Raw genomic sequence first — 11,289 nt, 5'->3', positions numbered from 1 at the left:
CAAAGAGTCAGACACAACTGTGAGACTAACTTGCACTTGCACTTGCTTATTTTCTTTCTCATCTGTTACCTCAAGAATTCACACTGTATGGTTTTTCAACCCTAGTAAATTAATAGTTAACCATCCATTATTTGAGTGAAAACTGCATATTAATTTAGTAGAGTTAATACTGGAGAGTAACAGGTAATTCATCGCTACAACAAGAATTTCTGAACATTCTCTGAATGTGGACTTTCTAAATGGTTTAATTATTTTAAAGACATAAAAATGGCTGACCACGTGCAAGAAATCTTAGAAATTGTAGAACAAACACTAAAGAAATAGAAGATATGCCTTAAAGAATACTGACCTAAAACAAAGACTGCCAGTTATTTCTCCGCAAAATAAATGTGTTTATTTGGATGAACAAAGAATTGTAATTTGGGTGAGCCTTGTGCAAGTACCTATGCAACAAGGAAATCAGGACCCTTTTATAATATGGGGAGGGCTATAGTAAACAAAAAGTCCATTGGAAAGACTGAGATTTTAAAGTATAGTAACTTTTCTTTGGCTTAATTGTGATAGTCTCTCACTGACTGGGTTTTTGCAGGCAAGAAGTCCTTCTTCTTCCTGTTGGGCTCTATCATCTAGGAAGTTAATTCTCCTCCAGCTGCTTTTCCAACTCTTTGTAACTGAAGTTTCTGTGTTTTTTTTTTTTTTTTTTTTTTTTTTTACAAAAACCATGACCATGCATAAGAGTAAATAAGAAGGCTTTTGAAAACAAGTATTCTTGACTCCACCCTCAAAAATTCTGATTAAGTAGGTCTGTAGTATGAGCAGAGATTTGTTTTTCTGCCTACCAAGTAGTACTGATAATTCCTGTCAAGAGAGCAATATTTTGAGGTGGATTGAACTAGACCATGGCACTAAGATAAAACTCTATAAAGATGAAGAAAGACAACTTATAAAAGAGAATATGAATTTCAAACAATAAAGATAGAGAAATTTATTAATTGGATAAATATACATCAGAGCTCAAGGCCTATTATAACAGTGATACAAATTTATTTGGAGAGCTCTGAAATTATCATACTTTTTAAGACTTTCTACTTCTTGGCACATCACACACTTTTTTATCCTTCTGCCCTCCTCTATCTGCCAAAAATCTAAAAAGTATCAAAGCATGTAAATATGACTTAGATTTATTCCATGGTGAGTGGGGAACCATAGAAGGATTGAGAGTGTTCACTGGACAGACTGATGTTGAAGCTGAAACTCCAACACTTTGGCCACCTGAAGAGTTGATTCATTTGAAAAGACCCTGAAACTGGGAAAGATTGAGAGCAGGAGGAGAGGGGGACGACAGAGGATGAGATGGTTGGATGGCATCACCGACTCAATGGACATGGGTTTGGGAGGACTCTGGGAGTTGGTGATGGACAGGGAAGCCTAGTGTGCTGCAGTTCATGGGGTCACAAACAGTCAGACACGACTGAGCGACTGAAATGAACTGAACTGAACTGAATCCAGAATATGAGAACCAAAAATAAAACCAAAAAGTTTAAACTACTCAATAATAAATCAAACAACCCATTTTGAAAAGAAAATTTTTTGAACAGGCACTTTACAAAAGAAGATACCTGAAAAGGCAATACGGAGAAGGCAATGGCACCCCACTCCAGTACTCTTGCCTGGAAAATCCCATGGAAGGAGGAGCCTGGTAGGCTGCAGTCCATGGGGTCGCTAAGAGTCGGACACGACTGAGCGACTTCACTTTCAATTTTCACTTTCATGCATTGGAGAAGGAAATGGCAACGCACTCCAGTGTTCTTGCCTAGAGAATCCCAGGGATGGGGGAGCCTGTTGGGTTGCCGTCTATGGGGTCGCACAGAGTCGGACATGACTGCAGCGACTTAGCAGCAGCAGCAGCAGCAGAGCCAATAAACTGATGAAAATATAGCCAACATCACTAATCACCAAGGAAATACAAATAGAAATCTTAATAAGATCCTATTTTTCCACAAGAATTGCTGAAATTGAAACAAAACCCAAACAAAACAACTGAGAATGGCATGTGCTGGAGAAAATCTAGAGCATTTAAAACTTGCATTCTTGGTGAAATCTGTAGCATACAGCCACTTTGGGTAACAATTTGGTAGTTTCTCGTAAGGTTGAACATATATCTTGCCTATGACTCAGGCACACTCTCAGTTTTTCCCACTAGAAATGGAAACACATGCTCACATAAAGATTTGTACATAAATGTTAACAGGAGGATTGTGAATAATAGCCGAAACTAGAAACAACTCAAGTGGTCATCAACTGGTGACAGACTAAAATGTGATAATTGTCTATAACATGGGATACTACTTTATAAATTGTGTGGCTCTTTCAAAATTCTGCCTGCAAGAATTCCTTTCCAGCTTGAGAGTGTCCTGAGGCACACAATGATAGGTTTAGCATTTAGAAGGGGAGGAGGGCAAGGAACTGCCAGGGGATAAGGGCATCAGAGAGAGGGCTTTTTCATTTAGGAGATGTCTCCCAACAGCACAGTGAGGAGTCTCTGGATCAGTGACCAGTGACCTCTGAATGGCAATAGAGTCTTGGGTTCTTATAACCATAGGTTCTATCTTATTAATGGTCAGGAGGTGCTGGGTGCAGTTTCTCAGAGTATATAATACAAGTAGACTCTCTAAATGGCTACAAACATGCTAGCTTGGTTATTTTAAAAACAACTGAATATGTAAATATTTGAGTTTACTGCCAGTGGGCTATTGAGCTAATGGATATCAGCATGCTGTGAAGAAACAAACAACCTAGGAGTCAATACACAGGGTCTGTCCTTGGTTCATTTATGTAACAGTAACAAAAAGGGGAAAAAATATTGACACATTCAAAACATGCACAAATCTTAAAAGCATTATTATAAGTAAATGAAATATAAAAGAATATATACTGTTTGATTTTGTTGTATGAAATACTAGAAAAGACAAAACTGCAATGGCAGAAAGCACATTGGTGGTGCCCAAGTACAGCAGCTGAGAACAGATAGCAAAGGAGGAGGAGGAAATTTTGAAGGAGATATATTGATTGTGGTAGTGGTCACACAATTGTACACAATCACCAAAACTTCTATAACTGTACATTTAAGTGGGAGAGATTTACTGTTTGTAAATAAATAAAGCTTATAAATTAATAATGAAATCTATTTTAACTAAGAAGTATAATTCTACAATGTAGAAACATAATCAATCACTATGTAATATCTTGGGTGGCACAGCTTAAACAGACTTATGATGATTAGTTTGAAACCTGTAGAAATGTCTAATCACGATATTGTGTAATGAAAACTAATAAGGTGTTGTAGGTCAATTATACTTCAAAAACAAACAAATTCATAGAAAAATAGATCAGAAATGTGGTTATAAGAGGTGGGGTCAGTGGGTGTGGGGGTGAGGAGAGGAAGAATTGGATGAAGACAGTCAAAAGGTACAAACTTCCAGTTATAAAGTAAATAAGTACTAGAAATATAATGTACAACATGATAAATATAGTTAACACTGCTGTGTTATACATGAAACTTGTTAAGAGAATAAATTCTGAGATTTTACCACAAGAAAAAAAAATTTTTTCTATTTCTTCATTTTCATATCTATATGAGATGATGGATGTTCACTAAACTTATTGTGATAATCACTTCATGATGCGTGTAAACCAAATAACTATACTGTATGCCTTAAACTTAGTGTTGTATGTTGAAAGCTTAAAATGATTTTCTGAAGAAACAGCAAAGATGGCAGAGTAGAAGGACGTGCACTCATCTTCTCCTGTGAGAACTCCAAAATTACAACTTGCTGATGAACAACCATCCACAGGAGAATGCTGAATCCCACCAAAAAAAGATACCCCATGTCCAAGGGAAAAGGAGAAGCCCCAGAAAGATGGTAAGGGGGCAAAATCGTGTTTAGAATCAAACCTCATACCCACCAGAGACGCTAGGACGGCTCAAACAAAACCATGTGTACCAGGAACAAGGGACCCCACAGAGACTGAGCCAGACCTGTGCTTGAGTCTCTTGAGGAGGTATGGGTCAACAGTGGCCTGCCACAGGGGCGGAGCTCTGGGTGCAGCTACCTGGGTCACACAGCCCATGGTATAAGCTCTCTTAGAGGAGGTCACAATTAACCCCACCATGAAGCACAAGCTAGAATCAAGACTGCTGGGAGAAATACCAATAACCTCAGATGTGCAGATGACACCACCCTTATTGCGGGAAGTGGAGAGGGATAAAAGAGCCTCTTGATGAAAATGAAAAAGGAGAATGAAAAAGTTGGCTTAAAACTCAATATTCAGAAAAATAAGATATGGCATCTAGGCCCATCATTTCATGGCAAATAGATGGGGAAATAACAGAGACAGTGAGAGAATTTATTTTTCTGGGCTCCAAAATCACTGCAGATGGTGACTGCAGCCTTGAAATTAAAAGATACTTGCTCCTTGGGAGAAAAGTTATGACCAACCTAGACAGCATATTAAAAAGCAGAGACATTAATTTCCCAACAAAGGTCCATCTAGTCAAAGCTATGGTTATTCCAGTAGTCACATATGGACATGAGAGTTGGACTATAAAGAAAGCTGAGTGTTGAAGAATTGATGTTTTTGAACTGTGGTGCTGGAGAAGACTCTTGAGAGTCCCTTGGACTGCAAGGAAATCCACCCAGTCAGTCCTAAAGGAAATCAGTCATGAATTCGAAGGACTGATGCTGAGGCTGATACTCCATTCCTTTGGCCACCTGATGTGAAGAACTGACTAATTGGAAAAGACCCTGATGCTGGGAAATATTGAAGGCAGTAGGAGAAGGGGATGACAGTGGATGAAATGGTTGGATGGCATCACTGACTCAATGGACATGAGTTTGAGTAAGCTCTAGGAGTTGGCAATGGACAGGGAAGCCTAGTGTGTTGCAGTCAATGGGGTCCCAAAGAGTTGGACACAACTGAGTGACTGAACTGAACTGACAGCCAACAAGCAGATGACCCACAAACTGCAAAACAATTATACTAAAGAAATTCTTGTGCTGTTAAGGAAGTTCTAGGACCTACAACAGATTTCTGAACCTGGAGATCTGGCAAAGGGATGTAGAACACCCAGAGAATTTGACTTTGGAGACCAGTGGGATTTGATTAGAGAACTTACACGGGACTGGGGAAACAGACTCTTGGAGGGCACAAACAAAACCTTGTGCTCACCAGAATCCAAAGAGAAAGCAGCAGTGACCCCACAAGAGACTGACCCAGACTTGCCCATGAGTGCCCCAGGAGTCTCTGACAGAGGCATGGGTTGGTGGTGGCCTGCTGCAGGGTCACGGGCACTGAGTGAGGCAGTGCATACACCAGACCTTTAGGAAAAGGTTGCCATTATCTTCATTACATAGTTTGGTCAGGTCAAACAACAGAAAAGGAACACAGCCCTGCCCATCAACAGAAAATTGGGTTAAAGATTTACTAAGCATGGCCTCGCCCATCAGAACAAGACCCAGTTTCCCCCACAGTCTGCCCCATTAGAGAGCTTCCATAAACCTGCTATCTTTATCCATCAGAGGGTGGACAGAATGAAAACCACAATCACAGAAAACTAAACAAGCTGATCACCTGGACCACAGCCTTGTCTAACTCAATAAAACTATGAGCCATGCCATGTAGGGCTAGCCAAAACAGACGGATCATGGTGGAGAGTTCTGACAAAACGTGGTCCACTGGAGAAGGGAATGGCAAACCACTTCAGTATTCTTGCCTTGAGAATCCCGTGAACTGTATGAAAAGGCAAAAAGATAGGACACTGACAGATGAACTTTCCAGGTCAGTAGGTGCCCAATATGCTACTGGAGAAGAGTGGAGAAATAACTCCAGAAAGAATGAAGAGAATGAGCCAAAGTGAAAATAACACCCAGTCGCGGATATGACTGTTGATGGAAGTAAAGTCCAATGCGGTAAAGAGCAATATTGCATAGGAACCGGGAATGTTAGGTCCATGAATCAAGGTAAATTAGAAGTAGTCAAGCAGGAGATGGCAAAAGTGAACATCAACACTTTAGAAATCAGTAAACTAAATGAACTGGAATGGTTGAATTTAATTCAGATGACCATTATATCTACCACTGTGGCCAAGAATTCCTTAGAAGAAATGGAGTAGCCATCATAGTCAACAGAAGAGTCTGAAATGCAGTACTTGGGTGCAATTTCAAAAATGAAAAATTTATCTCTGTTCCTTTCCAAGGAAAACCATCCAATATCACAGTAATCCAAGTCTATGAGCAACCAGTAATGCTGAAGAAGCTGAAGTTGAACGGTTCTATGAAGACCTACAAGACCTTCTAGAACTAACACCCAAAAGGATGTCGTTTTTATCATAGGGGACTGAATGCAGAAGTAGGAAGTCAAGAGATAACTGGAGTATCAGGCAAATTTGACTTTGGAGTACAAAATGAAGCAGGGCAAAGGCTAACAGAGTTTTGCCAAGAGAACATATTGGTCATAGCAAACACACACTTCCAACAACATAGAAGACTCCACACATCTAGACATTGCCAGATGGTCCATACCGAAATAAGATTGATTATACTTTTTGCAGTCAAAGATGGAGATGCTCTATATTGTCAGAAAAAACAAGTCTGAGAGCTGACTGCGGCTCAGATCATGAACTCCTTATTGCCAAATTCAGACTTAATTTGAAGAAAGTAGGGAAAACCACTAGACCATTCAGGTATGACCTAAATCAAATCCCTTATGAATATACAGTGGAAGTGAGAAATAGATTCAAGGGATTAGATCTGATAGACAGAGGGCCAGAAGAAATGTGGATAGAAGTTCATGACATTGTACAGGAGGCAGGGATCAAGACCATCCCCAAGAAAAAGAAATGCAAGTCAAAATGGTTGTCTGAAGAGGCCTTACAAATAGCTGAGAAAAGAGAAGTTAAGCCAAAGGAGAAAAGGAAAGATATACCCATCTGAATGCAGAGTTCCAAAGACTATCAAGCAGACATAAGATAGGCTTCCCTAATGATAACTGAAAAGAAATAGAGGAAAACAATAGAATGGGAAAGACTAGAGATCTCTTTAACAAAATTAGAGATGCCAAGGGAACTTTTCATGCAAAGATGGGCACAATAAAGGACAAAAATAAAGGGGAGCAGAAGATATTAAGAAGAAGTGACAAGAATACGCAGAAGAACTATACAAAAAAGATCTTCATGATCCAGATAACCACGATGGTGTGATCACTCACCTAGAACAGACACCCTGGATTGCAAAGTCAGTGGGCTGAGGAAGCATCACTATGAACAAAGCTAGTGGAGGTGTTGAGCTCAAAGCCAGTTGAGCTATTTCAAATCTTAAAAATGTTGCTGTGAAAGTGCTGCATTCAATATGCCAGCAAATTTGGAAAACTCAGCAGTGGCCACAGAACTGGAAAAGATCAGTTTTCATTCCAATCCCAAAGAAGGGCAATGCCAAAGAATGTTCAATCTATCGTACAATTGCATTCATCTCACATGCTAGCAAAGTAATGCTCAAAATTCTCCAAGCCAGGCTTCAACAGTACATGAACTGTGAACTTCTAGATATTCAAGTTGGATTTAGAAAAGGCAGAGGAACCAGAGATCCAATAGCCAACATCTGTTGCAGCATAGAAAAAGGAAGAGAATTCCAGAAAAATATTTACTTCTGCTTTATTGGTTACACCAAAGCCTTTGACTGTGTGGATCACAACAAACTGTGGAAAATTCTTGAAAAAATGGGAATACCAGACCACCTGACCTCCTCTTGAGGAATCTGTATGTAGGTCAAGGAACAACACTTAGAACCAGACGTGGAACAACAGACTGGTTCCAAATCGGGAAAGAAGTATGTCAAACATATATATTGTCACCTTGCTTATGCAGAGTCAAAGTGAAGTTGCTCAGTCGTGTCTGACTCTTTGCGATCCCATGTTCTGTAGCCCACCAGGCTCCTCTGTCGATGGGATTTTCCAGGCAAGAGTACTGGAGTGGATTGCCATTTCCTTCTGCAGGAGATCTTCCCGACCCAGGGATAGAACCTGGGTCTCCTGCATTGTAGGCAGACACTCTACCCTCTGAGCCACCAGGGAGGTCATGCAGAGTATATCATGCGAAATGCCCGGCTGAATGAAACATAAAGTGGAATCAAGATTACCTCGAGAAATATCAATAACCTCAGATATGCAGATGATACCACTGTTATGGCAGAAAGTAAAGAGGAACTAAAGAGCCTCTTGATGAAAGTGAAAGAAGAGAATGAAAAAGGTGGCTTAAAACTCAACATTCAAAAAACTAAGATTATGAATCTGGTCCCATCACTTCATGGCAAATAGATGGGGAAACAATGGAAACAGTGACAGACTTTAATTTTGGGGGTTCCACAGTCACTGCCCTAGTGGCTCAGAGGTTAAAGCATCCACCTGCAATGCAGGAGACCTAACTTCGATCCCTGGATCAAAAAGATAGCCTGGAGGAGGAAATGGCAACCCACTGCAGTATTCTTGCCTGGAGAATCCCATGGACAGAGGAGTCTGCTGGGCTACAGTCCATCGGGTCGCAAAGAGTCAGTTACGACTGAGCTACTTCACTTTCACTTTCACAATCACTGCAGATGGTGACTGCAGCCTTGAAATTAAAAGACACTTGCTCCTTGGAAGAAAAACTATGACAACCTAGATAGCATATTAAAAAGCAGAGACATTACTTTGTCAACAAAAGTCCATCTAGTGAAGGCTATGGTTTTTCCAGTAGTCATGTATGGATGTAAGAGTTGGGCTATAAAGAAAGCTGAGCACCGAAAAGTTGATGCTTCTGAATTGTGGCATGAGAGTCCCTTGGACTGCAAGGAGATCAAACCAGTCGACCGTAAAAGACATCAGTCCTGAATATTCATTGAGAGGACTGATGCTAAAGCTGAAGCTCCAATACTTTGGCTCCCTGCTTGAAGAACTGATTCATTTGAAAAGACCTTGGTGCTGGGAAAGATTGAAGGCAGGAGGAGAAGGAGATGACAGAGGATGAGATGTTTGGATGATGTTACCAACTCAATAGTCTGAACAAGACATGAGTCTGAGAAAGCTCTAGGAGTTGTGACAGACAGGGGAAACCTGGTGTGCTGCAGTCCATGGGGTCGCAAAGAGTTAGACACAACGGAGAGACTGAGCTGAACTGAAAATGATTTACTGAAGATATGCTACTGATAGATAATGTGTTCACAAGCCTTTAAAACTTATTATTTTGAACGTTCTCTGTAATATTTACAAATTGAGTCATATCTGCAGGGACATACTCCATATTATTTAGTATTTCTTCCTTCTCTACTTTGAATTCAGGATGGATAGTTCACTTTATTTCATAGTAGACATCTCAATTTCTACTTGTCCATATGTGGTAGATAATATAAACTATAAGGTCACTTTATATTTTGCTATTCATAAAGTCAGGAGACCTGAGTTCCGGTCTAGTTTTATATTAGAGAGGTTAATCTCTTTTGCTCTGAAAGCAAATGCCCTCATCTCTAAAATAAGACAAATGATATCAGCTCTGTCTGCTTCATAGTGAAGTGATGAATACCAAATACTTTTGAAAGAGCTTTAAACAGTGGAAAACCATCTATAAACAAAAGGTGTGCTCATCTCCAAAGTGAAATAATAGTAAATATACCGTCACTTCAGTCCAGCTCAGATCAGATGCTTAGTCTTGTCTGACTCTTTGTGACCCCATGGGCTGCAGCACACCAGGCTTACCTGTCCATCACTAACTCCTGGAGTTTACTCAAACTCATGTCTATTCAGTTGGTGATGCGATCCAACCATCTCATCCTCTGTCATCACCTTCTCCTCCTGCCTTTAATATTTCCCAGCATCAGGGTCTTTTCCAATGAGTCAGTTCTTCACATCAGGTGGCCAAAGTATTGGAGTTTCAGCTTCAGCATCAATCCTTTCAATGAATATTCAGGACTGATTTCCTTTAGGATGGCCTGGTTGGATCTCTTTGCAGTACAAGGGACTCTCAAGAGTCTTCTCCAACACCACAGTTTCAAAGCATCAATTCTTCAGCGCTCAGCTTTCTTTATAGTCCAACTCTCACATCCATACATGACTACTGGAAAAACCAGAGCTTTGACTAGATGGATCTTTGTTGGCAAAGTAATGTCTCTGCTTTTTAATATGTTATCTAGGTTGGTCATAACTTTTCTCCCAGGGAGCAAGCATCTTTTAATTTCAAGGCTGCAGTCACCATCTGTAGTGATTTTGGAGCCTGCCAAAAATAAATTTGAATGCAGAAATTGAAAGAATAGCAAGGAGAGATAAGAAAGCCTTCCTTAGTGATCAGTGCAGAGAAATTCCCACAGTATAATGGGAAAGACTAGAGATCTCTTCAAGAAAATTAGAGATACCAAGGGAACATTTCATGCAAAGATGGGCTCAATAAAGGACAGAAATGGTAGGGACCTAACAGAAGCAGAAGATATTAAGAAGAGGTGACAAGAACACACAGAAGAACTATACAAAAAAGATCTTCATGACCCAGATAATCACGATGGTGTCATCAATCACCTAGAGCCAGACATCCTGGAATGTGAAGTCAGGTGGGCCTTATGAAGCATCACTATGAACAAAGCTAGTGGGGGTGATGGAATCCCAGTTGAACTATTTCAAATTCTGAAAGATGATGCTGTGAAAGTGCTGCACTCAATGTGCCAGCAAATTTGGAAAACTCAGCAGTGACCACAGGACTGGAACAGGTCAGTTTTCATTCCAATCCCAAAGAATGGAAATGCCAAAGAATGCTCAAACTACCGCACAATTGCACTCATCTCACACGCTAGTAAAGTGATGCTTAAAATTCTCCAAGCCAGTGTTGTATGAAAGGAGAGAAGGTTAGCACTCCCCTTGACAAGGATGGAAGAAGCTCTCGGGCCTGACAACATGCATACGGTTAAGGCATTGCCACCTACTTCGTGGCATCTAACCACTGTTTCTATGGGGAATACGTGTAACTCTATGGCTGATTCATATCAATGTATGACAAAATCCACTGAAATGTTGTGAAGTAATTAGCCTCCAACTAATAAAAAAAAAAAAAAATTAAAAAATAAATAAATAAATAAAAATTCTCCAAGCCAGGCTTCAGCAGTATGTGAACTGTGAACTTCCAGATGTTCAAGCTGGTTTTATAAAAGGCAGAGGAACCAAGGATCAAATTGCCAACATCTTCTGGATCATTAAAAAAGCAAGAGAGTTCCAGAA

At 40.1% G+C, this 11,289-nt stretch overlaps 1 non-coding gene across 1 annotated transcript; it reads left to right on the top strand.

The window, feature by feature from the left end:
* The first annotated feature begins 10,897 nt into the window (after nt 1–10,897).
* On the top strand, nt 10,898–11,023 carry LOC133049417 (U6atac minor spliceosomal RNA). The gene has a single exon (XR_009691314.1). It is a non-coding gene; the product is annotated as a U6atac minor spliceosomal RNA (small nuclear RNA).
* The last annotated feature ends 266 nt before the right edge of the window (nt 11,024–11,289 follow it).

The sequence above is a fragment of the Dama dama genome, chromosome 3, assembly GCF_033118175.1.
Source record: "Dama dama isolate Ldn47 chromosome 3, ASM3311817v1, whole genome shotgun sequence".
Classification (NCBI taxonomy): domain Eukaryota; kingdom Metazoa; phylum Chordata; class Mammalia; order Artiodactyla; family Cervidae; genus Dama; species Dama dama.
The sequence above is the reverse complement of the archived record's forward strand: the minus strand, read 5'-3'. Positions and strand labels throughout refer to the sequence as shown.